We start from the raw sequence: 15,386 nt of genomic DNA on the forward strand, positions 1-15,386 counted from the left end.
TGAAATTTGCACTTCTTTGAATTTTGCAATATAAAATAATGTGTGTTCACAAATGCATAAACAAGGGTAAAGTGTGCGTATAAATGCATATATTAGTGAAAATAACTTACAAGAATGTTATATTAGGCGAAATTACTTTGGGAAAATGTGTATATTACGTATAATGTGTGTTTTGTGTTTATATATTATAAATGCTCCTGTGATCTTCAGTATGGAAATTTAAGAAACAATTAATAATAATAATAATAATAATAATAATAATAATAATAATAATTTATCCCGGAAGGTTCTTTTAAGAGAAATGCACAACAAGATGCTGATGATGTTTCAGGAACATTTTTTTGAAATCATGAACTGATGTGGAAATATGGAGAACTGAACTTAAGGAAAATGAGAAACTAAAAGAAACAAAAATTGACATCTTCACTCTCAGCTTTTGTTCCCTTTGGTGAAGTTGAGCTTTCCCAATGCAAATTCAAGTGAGCCAGTGTGATCAGTATTTGTTACACCTGAGCTATAGCTTAAAAAAAAACCCCACAATGCTAAGAGTTTTGAGTTTGGACTGGAGGGGAGAGAGGTGGTTTGATGGGGGGGGACAGTCCGTTCTAGGCATAAGGATTCCAGGCAGAGTGTAAAGGAGAAAGATTGTGCGGTCATTTTACCATATGTGTTTGGTAATGAAATGGTCAAGAAATCAACATTTCAAATCAGGGATATTGTTTTTGCACAGACAATGAATAAAATGAAGAAGAAAGGTGGGCAGAAACGAAGACTGGGGAAGGAGGAGCCGAAATGTATACTGATTCACTATCAGATCATCAATCTTTTCATGGCTGTTATCTGTCCCTGCTGTGTTATCAGACTACAGAGGTGAAACTAAGGGCTTGTCCACACTGGAGCATTCTTTAGATGTTAATCGATTCCCCCACCCATTTGAATAAGACTGGGGAACTCCACACCCATATGTACTTGAATTTGTATATGAGGAGCAACTTGGTTCTATCCTATTCATGCTTCCTTAGTGGTTTCATTTCTTTTCTGGCCTTGCTGATAACTATTTCTGACATGCTCCTGAATGGCGAACATAGTCATATTGTTTTGATCCATCTGATTTCCACAAAGCCAGAAAACTGCACAAGCAAAGCACATTTAAAAAAAAAAATTACACCAGGTATTGCACAGCAATCAGAAAGGTGCTCTTCATTTCTTATCCAGCTATGTTTCCCTTTTGTGTTTGTTCCCACCTTCTAATTCATTGGTTGTATTATGCCAGTTCAGCAGATAGCTGCATACAATCCTCTATTCTGTTCAGGAGTGCCCCAGAATGAGAATAGGCAGAAAAGAATGGGCACATAGAGGAAGTATAGGGCATGGAAAGGGGATTAACAGAAAGTGACAATTGATCCACCCACCAAAAACACGGACAAAAATAATCTGTCACCCTGAGTGGAGCATTTTGGAGGCTGATTTCCCCTAGTTTGTTGGATATTTCTGTATTGTGTAAACCCAGTTTGACAGAGGGAAAACATTGAGATCAGTGTAGTTTGAAGGTTGCATCATGTGCATTAAATGTAAACACAAAGAGCAACAAACACAAAGTAAACTCTGATGTGGACAAACCTTTGGGATAAGGGATTTGTCAGCAATTTATTGTTAGTCAAACTTGAAAGCACAGATTTGACCAGAGCCACAATTTTAAAAGAAGTCCTCTTCTCACTTGTGCAGGAAGAACAGAGCTCTTTGATTCACAATCCCCATTTTTTAAAGATCCCAAAATGGCATCCTTTTTGTGTGGAGTGTGAATGGATGACTGGTGTGTGCGTGTACGTGCACCTGTATGAGCGTATGTGAAAGAGGATGGGCAGCCATTATTTCTGAGAGAGATTCAATCACATGTTGACAAAATCAGGTTGAAACTGACTTACTGACTTTGGGCAGTAAACCTGCTTCTCCAAATGATCAAACTTTGTGCAATATGGAAAGTGATGGGTAAATGCACTGCAAAGTGTGGGAGTTCTGCAAATAAATCAGAGTGAATGCTCATTAAATAGCCAATGGCATCGAATCGCCCTGTAGACAAACCAGAATGAAAAGCTCATCTGGAAGCTCCTTTCCTCTGAGGTAGACATGTACAGGATTACATCTTAAAACAACTCTATGGCTGTGATCCATGCACACTTACATGAGAGTAAGTTTCACTGAATAATGTGGGATTTACTTTTGAGAATAGGACTGCAGTGCACATCTCTAATTCACAACAGCTCCATAGAAAGTCTCGGACTGTTTGCTGCCACTTATTGAACCTCTTCCAGCAGTTTGAAAACCAAGTGACAGCAAGGAGAGGGGCAGTCCCTTTCCTATAACCCTGTTGAAAAGGATGAGCTTCCCAGAAGACCTTTATACTTCCAGGCTGGCTTTGTTATGAAAAGATGCCTGTGTTTATGTAGCTTTCAAATGAAATTAAAACTAAAGTGAAGCAATGAGTCAACGGACTTGGATTTCGCTCGGTTCCCGTTGCTCTGAGCCCAGCTGCCTTGCACTTGTTTGCATTGGCAGAGGCGAGCCTTATTCGTTACAATCCCAGTTTCCATTTATAGGCATATGTGCCCCGTGTTATTCCTTTAAATCACAACACTTTGAAGGGCTGACAAAGAAAACCCTACAATGCTATGCACAGCAACTCGCCCTTAGCTGAGTCCTTGGATGCTTGATGAAAGCCAAGTCTTTTTACACACATCTTCTTCTTCCCCATCCTTTCTAACGAAGGTTTTCCTTTCTCCTGTTGGGCAGTAGCACAGCAGAGAAGACAGAAGACACCTTTAAAAGAAAAAAGAAAACATTTTTGTTTAATTTTGTATTAACTAAACTTCTCCCCAAGAACGTAATCTGGGTAGCTGCTTAAAATATTAGCAAGAATATTGGCATATAAAATATTAGAGAGAGAGAGAAAGTGAAGGTATACACAGTAACATATCTGTATATACTATTAGGTACAACTGTCTTGATTACTCCATGGCAGCGGCTGCTGACCAGGTGAAGCAGTAAGCTACAAGGGAGATTACCAGAAGACTTTATATCAGAGCTTTTCAAACTGTGTGTCACAACACATTAGTGTGTCAGCTGCAGTGTGCAGGTGTGTCACACAAACATTCCATTCACTCCTCCCAGGGCTGGAAAGGGTTAGTTCAGGCTTCCTCAACCTCAGCCCTCCAGATGTTTTGAGACTACAATTCCCATCATCCCTGACCACTGGTCCTGCTAGCTAGGGATCACGGGAGTTGTACATCTGGAGGGCCAAGGTTGAGGAAGCCTGGGTTTGTTTAACCTACGGTTTGCTAGTAAAGCTGAATTACTGTGTCACGAAATGATGCATGTCTAAAAAGTGTGGCACCGACATGAAAAGTTTGGAAAGCTCTGCTTTATATAATGCTGCCCCTTCTCTCTGACAGACATCTCAGCTGATGCCATTTAACAAAAGCAGCAACAGAAGCAAGTAAACTGCAACAGGAACATATGGAAGAGCCAGTAGTGGTGTAGTGTAACATAAATTTCACTTCAACTCCCTAACCTATTTGTTTTTATTTTTTCATATTCTGCTTAACCAGGATATATTAGCCAGAGTTTTGAGACCAAGAGCTGGAATAACAGGCTTCAAATCCATGACTAGGCCATGAAGCTTGTTGCTTGACCCTGGGCCAGTCAGTATCTTAAGCCTAACCTATCTCTCAGGGTTGTTGTAAGGATAAAATGGGGGGGGGGGTGGACAGTGTACAGAGCTCCTTGGGGGAATCAATCAAAAAGTCTGGTCAGAAGACTCTGAAGAACAGGTCCTCTCCTCAGTAGCTTGCTTTGCTGCCACCACTGAGAAGAAACAGAGTGAGGTGCTGCACCTGTTGCACAGCAACCCTAATTCATTTGACTCGCATCAAAGGCAGAATGCTTAGTGACAAGGCTCATCTTTCTTGCCTCTGGAATTCCCTTTGACCAACAGGGTAACAACGTTCAGGAAATGATCTTCTCCAGAGTGTAGATACACATACACTTTGTGGGATTGGTTACTGTGAGATGATCTCATCCCATAAATCTGCTTTTATTATTGTGAACCATTATTATGAGAACTACAGTGGCGGAAAAGTGGTGGGCAAATATTATGCAAGCACACATACATACAACTTGGTACATCCCTTTGGCCTCGAACTATGCATGCACATAACCTTGTAAAGCAAGTTACAATATAATTTGCAATCGTGGCAATAAACAGTTCGTCAGGGACAGAGGGACAGGGACAGAATCCACCCAAAGATTTGTTTATTTATATATTTCCTTGCATTTCTATGCCACATTTTTTCCTATCATGGAACTCAGATGTTCCAGGAACTGAGCAGATGCAGACCTGCTCTGCTTCAGCAAGGTGGTGGCTTCATGTGCTTTCAAACCATACATTGAGATGAAGGGACACTTGAATGGAGCAATGGCTGCTTGATTTAGTGAGCTTCACATATTCAGCCCTCTTGGCTAGAGCCAGTTATGAGTGCAGTGTACATGTGTTTGCCTGTGTGACTCCCAATCCAAACAGGGATGTGCATTTAAATGTTCCTATAAATGTATGTAACATCAATATGTCCCTTATGAGACAGGAAAAGCCACTGGGAGCGTGTGACTGGAACTGGAGAAGCATTGTGGTTGTATACATACACTCATGTACATACATATACACAAATTTATAACCGGTCTCTTTTGCATATGGCCCCCAGTAAAGTGTGAGAAAACACCAGAAGTACACCAGAAGTACAATTCACTTAAAACATTATGGTCCTAATGCAAAAAAAATGTTCCTTGCACTTAAATGTAACTAATTTGTCCCATTGCTTTCAAAGAAATGAACTACAAACATCTTTTTTTTCTAGGCTGAGGCCTAAAAATAAAACATAAAAAATAAGTACAATCCTTGTACTTATTATTTATGCCTCTTTATTATTTATGAAGGTTTATATTAAACAGTGACTTTAGCTGAAAGTAAAGTTTCTGGAGAAAGACAGGATATATACATTATTCTAAACAATACCAATACTTTAAAATATCTAGTTGATCCAGATGACCTGGATACTGGGTAGCTGAACCTTTATCAGTTTATGTTGGTTGATCATGATTACTCACACATCCAAACTATACAAAAGCCTTAGAGAAATCCAGATGGTGAAAATTCCTCCCACTTTGTGGTAATTTCTCCTTTCACTTATCTGGATGATTTCCAAGGCTCCCCTACTGCCTTAGTCACTACTGAGCCAAATATGAACTGTGGTCATAAATCAGTCTTCTCCATTCTGGAGCAGTCTGCCTCGCATGAATTTGATTCTTCAGTCACTTTCCTCTGAATTCCCTCCAGTTCGGTTGTCTGCAACTTTTATAGAACTGTTCGCCCAGAGGCCCTGTCTCTCACTTAAGGTTGCCAAATTAATATTTCAGCTATAAGGGGGACACTTGGGGTGATATGGTATCTGAAAGAAGAGACGTCAACTCTATTCTCACCCTGCTATAGTCAAGAGACCTGACGGTCCCAATTCATCAGCAAAGCAAACATGGCAATAAATGAGCACTGGGAGGAAGGGAGAAATATGAATAAGCATCAGTATCGTGGCCTATAATGCAGTACAGACTGCCCTGACCATGTTTCCAGATCCAAAAGTATAGCCAACTCAACATGTTAGTTACCTTTATCGCAGTTGCAATCAAAGCATCTCCCACATAATGCCATCAACTAGGGATGCTGGTGAAGAAGAATTTTGGCATGAGCAGGAAATTTCACTGGACACTCAGGGTATGTTTTTGTTTTGTTTCCAAGGGCTCATTTCAGACATGGACCCTTTTGGAATTTTTTCCCCAACCTCAAAGGGTTCCCAGACCTCAGATCCCGGCCCTTCACTCTGATTCCAATAAGATATACAAAATAGTAGCTGCAGGGAGGATATGCACATAAACTTGCAGTTGTATCTGTTGCATGAGCGTGGAAGAGAGAGGAAATTTGATCTCACTGCTAGAGCAAATGAGCAGAATTCCCTCTTTTGCTGTGCAACAGTAATAAAACACCTCAGTGCAGCACAGCTAAACAGGGAGCATTGACCAGGATATGCATTTGGAGGCACCTAGGTACATGCATACAAGTGCAAGTGCAGCCTCCCTGCTCTTTGTTGCTCGAAACAGGATCCATGTTTGAGTATGCACTCTGATTGGTATCCAAATGTGGATTTTAGTGTGGCGAGAGCTGGTTCAGAAAGAGGAGACCTTTACCTAGTCACATTTGCTGGGTGATTGTCTGGGATCACATAGTAAAGGAGACAGAAGTCCTCATGATGGTGCCAAAGGAGGAGATTTCCATAGGAGCAATGGCTGAGAAAAGATGTGAGAAACAGCACACATAAAAACTGAGGGGTGCATCTCACAACCTTTGAAAGCATGTCCTTCATCTTGAAAACACTTGAAGACAAAAACTCAGCGCCACTCTTACGTAGATCAACCCTGAAGAGTATTTTCCACAGGCAACACCTTGTTCAAAGAAAGAGATTTTGGAGAACTGGCAGAACAAAGGAGAGAGACTGGGTAATCATAACTCCCCTTCAGCCCAGTGGTAGGGGATGTGAACAGCAACAGCATCTCACATCAACTTCTGCCTCTACGTGTGGAAGTGAGGAATGTAAAGTGTTTTGATCCTTTGCCTTCCACTTTCTAATTGCATTGTTCCATAATACAGTGGTACCTCGAGTTAAATACGCTTCAGGTTACATGCACTTCAGGTTACAGACTCCGCTAACCCAGAAATAGTGCTTCAGGTTAAGAACTTTGCTTCAGGATGAGAACAGAAATCGTGCTCCGGCGGCACGGCGGCAGCAGCTGGAGGCCCCATTAGCTAAAGTGGTGCTTCAGGTTAAGAACAGTTTCAGGTTAAGAACGGACCTCCAGAACAAATTAAGTACTTAACCCGAGGTAACACTGTAATTGCTTTCAGGATAAGCATGACACCACTTCTTTGGCTTCCTGTAGCTCATTGGGGATCAAATCCAGCACAGTGGCTGATCTGCTTTTATACTTCTCCTTCTTTCATGCCAGCTTGCTTAGTCCAAAAGAGCTACTACCCCTATTACTGAGCCTGTAATGCTCTTCTAATACTTTGATCAATCCTGTTTCTAAAAGGTTCCTTTTGCTGAAAATAATGAGCTTTTTTAGAGGACAAAGAGCACCATTTCTTCCTGATAAATATGGTGTACCACTAACCAGCCATGGTGACCTTTGCAGGCTTCCATTGACCTTGTCACCAAGCTCTCAGCAAATTCAGGCAAGCCTAAAAAGGCCTGGTCATGGTGTTCTCTATCTGACACATGGGAGCTGAAGTGCATTGTGAAGATAAAGGAGTACAGGATGAAACTTTTCTTAATGCTATTGTAAACACAGTCATTGCAAAGTGAAAGTTTAGAGCATCCATCTCCAATGTTCCAGGGCATAATACGGTCTCCTAGATGATAGGATGGGCAGCCAATTCATGGCTTAACAAGCACTTGGAAAGAAGACAGGCTTTGACGGGACAAAGTTCCTGTTTATTTATGCCTAAGAGAACTGGATAGCTTGTAATTTTGGGAAGGGAGTATTGCACGCTTCTGCAGAACACTCTTCCGTTGGTTACAGTTTATGGGTAGTGATTGCTGTGTCTGATTCACAAACTGCACGCCAGCAAGCTGACTTATGCACATGAATGTCACAGAGGCCTGACACCAGAGACAGAATCACACACAGACAAGATGCTGGCACACACATCATCCCCTCTATTTCCAAAGGTCAGAGAGGTGACTGGGGATTCTAATGTAGCCCAAGCATCTGCACACAAGAGAAAGGCTGGAAGGAACCTCAATGTTTGCAGAAGCACACACATGCACACACACAAAAAGTCTTTGTGGGGGAGAGAAACTATAAGGCAGAAGGGGAAGCTCAAAAAACAACATAATGAAAACTGAATGTGCTCCCAAACCTCAGATCCAGGTCCTTCCCTTTGCTGTATGCAAAATTGTAGCTGCAGGGAGGAAATTCCCATAAGATTGCAGCAAAGGAATGGAAATCAATGTTTTGCATATCTGATATTATTTTTTAATAGGTATATTGTTATCAAAGGGCTATGTTCTCCAAACTGCAGATTGCTGTTCTTTCCTATTGCTCCAGGGGTGTAGATATTTGCAGAGGAGCAATTATGAAGCATCCAGAGCCTTACAGGAATGTAGAACTGGCCAACTGCAGAATTTTCAAGCAAGAATGATCTATTTCTCCATTTGGATACAGAGCAACTATGCATTGCACTGCTTATGCATTTAGCTCTTTGTTGTTGCACTGCTGTGAATAACTTTGGATCAATCTTTTTTAAAATATTCATCTTAAATCAGGGATGAGGACAAGTTAGACTGGAATCTGTTAGCATATCTCTAGGTGGTGTGAAGTAGATTACAATGGTTTCTTATTCCTGATCTTTTAACAATAGCAACAACAAAAAGGTCCTTTCCCTCCTTAAATGAGACTGCCAAAGAGAAGAAAGTGTGGGTTCACCATGAGTGAACTTGTGTGCGAAAGGACTGTGAGTCCAATTCAGTTGTGGTTAGGGATGAGCAAATCTGTTAATTTAGTCTCCATTTCTCATTTTTCCAATCTTCAGTTCTCCATACTGTCACATCACCAGGCAATTTCATTTTAAAAAGCACCATGAAAATTCATCAGCATTTTAGAGTGAATTCCTTCTAACATATGCATTTTAATGCATTTTTGCCTGATGCATACATTTTTTGCTACAAATTTACCTGACTATAAAGCTTTTTCACATGCTATTTTCACAATTGCATGCCTTTTATGCGCAATTTAGCCTTCTAAATGCCTTTTGTACACATTACCTGTCTGGAGAACTGCCTTGCAAAATTCAGAGAAATGCGAATTTTGAAAGATAGCTTTGGACAAATCTTTGCACAATGGAGAAAGGAAAATCCTGGTGCAACAACAGGAACCTGTTGTCATCCTCAAGTACTGCATCTAGAGGCTTCTGCATCACTCTGTTCGGGGACTGCTCTACTTGCTGCAGGTGTGAGCCTGCCCAGTGAACGCCCTCCCATCAGATATAAGCAACTATCCACCTTTTAAAAGACATGTGAAGGCAGCCCTGTTTAGGGAAGTTTTTAATGTTTAATGCTGTATTGTGTTTTTAATATTCAATTGGGAGCCACCCAGAGTGGCTGGGGAAACCCAGCCCGGTGGTCGGGGTAGAAATAATAAATTGTTGTTGTTGTTGTTACTATTATTATTACTATTACTACCTAGCAGCTACCTAAAGAAGTAAGAACATTGAGCTGGCCAGTGAATCGTGCTTTAAAAATACAGTTGCCCAAATTGCTCCTGGTGTTTGTTTCTTCAGAAATAACAAATAAGAAAGACTGTCATTCACGCAGAATGACAAATATTACTGTTTGTAGCACTTCATATAGTGCTTCTATGGACATGCCTAATCTGCTCCAGAAGCTAGTTATATCCACATTTTAGTGACATCCTATTAAACAGTCTTGCTTCTAAAGGCAATGGTCTGAACTGAAATTGTTAGTTTCTGTTTTATATGCTGCATAAACTACACATTGTGTATCTGTATCTGTGTGTGTGTGTGTGTGCACGTGTTTAAGTGACAGAAGCAAAATGGGGTTCTTGGCCACCACTTCTGAAAGCACCCAAAGACTTTCCAGCTTTGCTTGAGCTGCCTGTGATTCCAGCAGTGAAGGCAGTTCAGTCTCAATGCAACTATCTTGTACAAATGCCTTTCCCTGTCTTGTATCAATGCAAACCTCAGTAATAAGTGGGACAACCCCATTTGCCCAATACAGGCTCAGCTTTGTGTAAGAACTGCCAACACCTCTGAGAAGGGAATGTTTCTGGCTTTCAGAATTTGGGGGATTTTAATGGACTTCCTGAGTCCATAAAAGATAATGGCCCTGTTACTTCTGTGAGTTCCCAATGAGTTTAATGGCACAAACGCACATGTAAAGTGAGAGCAAGCCGGCCCTTTTCCTGTTCTCTTTCCATCAATAACCTTTCTCTCCAGAATCAGCATCTAACACAGGGAGTTTATACAGATAGCACTGAAATGGATGCAGAATCAGATTGTCCAAGATTCAGAAATGAAACACATGAAAATACACACAAACTTTGTTTCTCTGGAAAGTACAAGGAGAGCTTTCTAAAAGTACCCATCCACATACCTGCATGTGTACATGCTGACGTGTGTGTGTGTGTGTCTGTGTGTGCTTGTGTATCTTATAAATACACACAGCCCCCACAATCAGAAATGCCATTATCCACAAATTCAGTTATCCAAACAGAAAGAATTGTGCTCAGACTTCTTTACACAAATGGCTGATTCAGATATCTGAACAGCCATAGTTTGCCCATTTCCTTATTTGTTTGTGTTTTGCTGGTCATTGGCAGCTATTTTCAGGAAGAAACTGTGGAGGGAGGGATGAGAGAGATTGGACAAATCACAGATTAGAAATGTTCCCATAGGAAATAATGAAAGTTGTCAGCTCATAATGTGAATACTTACCTAATGAGCAATTTCCTAGGAACCTAGGAACCATATACATGGGCCCTGCATGTTATGTTCAGATAGCAAAAATTCTGGATTCTTGCCTACTCTGTCCCTGCATTTTGACTCCCACACCCCAGATGTGCAGTGACCAGTGTATAGCGATATAGTAAACTGTGCAGTATACATCTCTGACTTGGTGTCCTAAGTGAAAGGGGTATCTGGGTTTTTCTACAGTGCACTCCATTGGGAGTGCCCCAGCATTCAGCTGCGATGCCCTCAGTGCTGAGTAACCTCAACAAGTGCTTTCTCACTGACCACAGCTCACAAAGTTGTTGTTTAAATTTCAGCATAAATGGAAACAAAAATACCTTGTGATACATGCTTTACTGGATGGGTCTCTTTCACTGTGAGATTTCTATCCAATTTCCTGACCCCCATACAACCTATATTCCTCAATGTTGACACTGTGTGTAGAGATCAGCTCCTCAAACTTAAAGATTTCAAGTCGTTTGTTGGATTTTGTCATTTCTGGAAAATCGTGGCTCCAGGAAAGCATCCCTGCTAGAGTTCTGCCAAGCATCCAATAAGATTCTAGGATTTTCTGACGCGCAGAGGCAGCCTGCATGATGAGGGGCCATATTGTCTGTCACAGGCCTCCTTGTAGATACATTCACTGTGTGTACTTTGCAAGGCACAAAAGCAGGCAAGTGGGTGGCAGAGGCCAAGCGGGTGGGAGGGGTGGGGGAACAGGACAAAACAAAACAAAACCTCACGGCCTTGTAAGCATAACAGTTTAGTCTGCTTTCAGGGACATAAGCTGGCAGTTGCCTTTGTAGTAACCCGCATGACAACAGCAAAAACATCAGGAGTAATTAGACAAAATGATGGTATAAATTCAGCCCCCTACCTCTAAACCACCCAGCTCCTCCTCCAATCAACTCATTTGGAAACAATGCATCTTTTGTGGCCTCCAAGTCACTTTTTAAAAAGACAATCAATTTCTTTCTTCACTGTTATAGAAAAGAATGTGCCGCTTAGATAACCAATGTTGACATGTCTCTTTGGGGTGGAGGGCGGGAGGACTTCTCTGGGACCGTTTATTGTGTGTCCCCTGCCAGATAACAGCCACCCCCTCTTCACCCACCCCCAGGAGGAAATCACTTCATCTTTTGAATGCAGCTTTAAATCCTCCCCTATGTGTGCCAGCCCCATTGCCTCCACAGTATCCCAGATTGTTCAGCTGTTGGAGGTGTACGTGATCAAGACCCAATTCTCCTTGTTCCGGGACTTTGGCTGGTTATGGATAATTGGTCATGCTCCATCCAGCAGATCAAACAAGCGCATGAAATTCTCCCTGCTGCCTTTCTCTCCCCCCCCCCCCCTTTGGAGTACGACTGGTGGGTGGTGCCAGTGGCAGGCAGGGGCGGTGATGTGGCTTGGTATTGGGGACCACGCTGGATTTATATGGAAATTATCTAAGTGTGTGGCTTTCTCCCTTACCCACTTTTCCAAAGGAGTCTGAAATTTAATCGTATTTACTTTAATGAAGGGGAACAGTGCAAAAAAGCAAGCCATGAAGAAGAAGGAGGAAAACGTGGTGGGTGATCCCATTCCGTTTGATGTAAACAACATCCAGCAGCTTGAAATTTCTGTCCTGAAGATTCTCATAGAAGGGAGAGAATCTCTCTATCCTATCCTAACTCCAATGCATGCCTGTGTTTTTAAGTCTACTACAGCCTTGCCCAGTGTGGCAAGAATAATAACTATTGTGGCTAGCCAGAAAGAACAGTAAGTACAGGGACCCTGGAACAGGGACGGTGGAGAAATTTGATTGAGTCCACATTTAAAGGTCACACTTTCCGAAACAATACGTGAACCAAAACACAACCATCCTTTGATAGTCACACTTCTCCAATCTCGTAATGCACTTCTCCAGCCGAGTAATGTGGAGAAAAATACTAGGGTAAAGTGTACAAATAATAATAATGAATCTAATAATGAAAGTAACTTAAAACAATGAATTAAATTGGGGGAAATTGCTTTACAAATGGTATATTGGGGAAAGTGCAGGCCAAAGTGTTGATATTATGAGAAATTTGTACTAAAATGCTGGGGAATTTTCAAGAGGAACATTTTTTTAAAAAAATGCAAACTGATGCGGAAATGTGGAGGACTGAACTTTCAAAAAATGATAAACACCCAAACCCTAAAAGTGTTTTGAAGGTCAGGGTGGTCAAATATTATTTTCAAGCTTAGTTAAAATGGTTTGCAATAGGACTAAGAAGACACAGCTCATAAACTTATGGCGAATTAACATTCACCTCTGGAACATGTTTCATTGTTCTAGAAGTACAGTTCATAAGTTTATTGTTCTGTCCAAAGGCCATGACACACTTGCACCAATAGAACTTATTTCCATTATATGAGCCACAATCCATGATGTAAGAGAGAGAAGTTACCAGAGACACCAACAAACTCAAATCCAACTTGATTTCAAATTAAAGCTCCAAATCACCACAAAAATTTATAGTGATTTTATCAAACTCCTTTTTCCTGTCTCCCCATCCCCACCCCTGCAGTGCATAGAGGGTCACTCTTTATGTTACAAAGCTAATATTGCCACTCAAAAGGAACCAAACCATTTCTGCCAGAAGTACTTGCTTACGTGTGTGAACAAAAGTTTCAAAATCTCTTGGGTTTCTATATATGGAGCAGGCTAAAAGATAATGAATGATGTCCTTCACCTGAGGTAGACCACAAATACAAAGTCTGCCTGAGTACAGGACCTTGTTGTGTCAGTGATTCAAGACTGCAGTGGGCATCCCTTGGAAATGCAGCTCAATAAAGGCAAAATTAGAGGAAACCAGCCAAGAATGTATTAATCATTGTGAGAAACTATGCAAATCAGGATAGCAAAAAATATGAGATTTTAGGAAATATTTTTAATGAACCGATTAACTGATTTCAAGTCTGGAAGGCAAGGAATTTATGGAGCAAGACATTAAAAAGGAAGAGGTAGAGCAAGCTATCAGAAAACTTCAGAAAGGCAAATGAATGGGTCCTGCTGATTTTATAGTAGAAAAACTATAAAGTATTTATTGATCTTTTGAGTACCCCACCGACTTAGGTCTTAAATAAACTACATGCTCAAGATGAAATACCACAAGAATGGGAAACATTTTACCATACAGTATAAGAAAAAGAAAGAAAGGAATGGAACAAGTTCTTATAGACCTATAATGCTGTTAAATTTTGTCTATTTTTTAAACATCTGTTCTAAATGAAAGGAAAAATAAGATTGTATTCAAATGCATAAATCAAGATCAATTATGGTTTATTAAAGGAAGAGCATTAAATATGAATGTGTATAGACTCTTGAATATAATAAACTTCATCAAACGATAAATTAATTGGGGGGGGTAGAGGAAAGCATATGACAGGCTCGAATGGAGATATTTGAAGGCGTGCCTAAAACAATGTGGATCTAGTTCAACATTGGATTGATTTGATTTAGCCACCACTATTTGTGCAGATGCTCTTTCTCTATAGCAGTGTTTCCCAACTGGTGTTCCGTGGCACACTAGTGTGCCGCCGGACGTTGCCTAGTGTGCCGTGGGAGGGAGGCGGGCGAGTCGGGCTAATCCTCCGACGAGCTCCACCTCCAGACCCATTGCTCAAATCCTTTAACCCAGGAGGGCAGGGAGGGGGGGAGAAAGAGAAAAAAGAAAGGGTGGGAAAAAAGAAGGGGAAGAGAAAATATTTTTTTTAAAAAAAGGAAAGAGAGGGAAAAAAGCGAGGGATGGAGGAAGGGGAATAAACAGAAGGGGAGGACAATGAAGAGGGGCGGGGCTTGGCAGGCAGCAGATAACTGGGGAGGGGGGCGCGGCTGGCGGCGGCTCAAGGCAGGAAGGGAGGAGCTGCCTCGCGGAGAGTCTTGGGCTGCAGAGATTTCCCGTTCAGGAGCGCAGGAGGCCACGCCGTGGATGGGAATCTCCTCCTCCTCTTCCTCCTCCTCCAGGAGAGAGGGTGGTCCGCCCCACCGAGTCGGGCCTGCTCAAGCGTGGGAGCCTATAGTTAGAGCTCAGCTCCTTTTCTTGCCTTCCCCGCCCCCCCACGGAGCACATTTTCCTCGCCCCCCAACCCCCGCATGTAGAATAGAAGCCCTCCAGCCTCCACGGTGCACAAACTCTCCCCTCTGCAACGAAGCGCTTTGTTGCATATCTTTGGTGAGGTTTTTAGGCAGTCTTGGTGCACCTTAAATCAGCGCTAATTGCGCCTGGACGCAGTATTTACTTCCGAGTAGGCCCCCTTCTCCCCCCCCCCCGGTAGCACCTGACGTTGCTATTCGTATCATCAGGTTTGTTTGTTGATAATTTGTTTTAAAAGCATCATGCTAAAGAGCTCTCTCCCACCCCCAGACCCTTGGGCAAAACAGAAACACACACATACACAAACACAGAGATTGAGCCCTGCAGGTTTTATGAAATGAATGGATTCTGAATGCCTGTTTCAGTGGCTTGTCCGCCTTAGGCTGCTGGGCCAGACACCTGTTACACGGTGCAGTCCGTAAGCTGTGAGCGCTGCTACCTGCCGCCGAGACCACGTAACGACAGTCTTGAAAGACCTACATTGGCTCCCAGTACCTTTCCGAGCACAATTCAAAGTGTTGGTGCTGACCTTTAAAGCCCTAAGCGGTTTCGGTCCAGTATACCTGAAGTAGCGTCTCCGCCACCATCGTTCAGCCCAGACACTGAGATCCAGTGCCAAGGGCCTTCTGGCAATTCCCTCACTG

The 15,386-nt window shown here is 42.0% G+C and overlaps 1 long non-coding RNA gene across 1 annotated transcript in view; it reads right to left on the reverse strand.

Moving 5' to 3' along the window:
- Positions 1-1,599: 1,599 nt before the first annotated feature.
- Positions 1,600-15,386, reverse strand: part of LOC144328903 (uncharacterized) — a 35,956-nt gene continuing 22,169 nt past the window's right edge. Inside the window, exon 2 of the long non-coding RNA XR_013394283.1 lies at positions 1,600-2,817. This is a non-coding gene — a long non-coding RNA (uncharacterized LOC144328903). The remainder of the gene's footprint in view (positions 2,818-15,386) is intronic.

This window comes from Podarcis muralis, chromosome 1 (assembly GCF_964188315.1).
Source record: "Podarcis muralis chromosome 1, rPodMur119.hap1.1, whole genome shotgun sequence".
In the NCBI taxonomy this organism is placed as follows: domain Eukaryota; kingdom Metazoa; phylum Chordata; class Lepidosauria; order Squamata; family Lacertidae; genus Podarcis; species Podarcis muralis.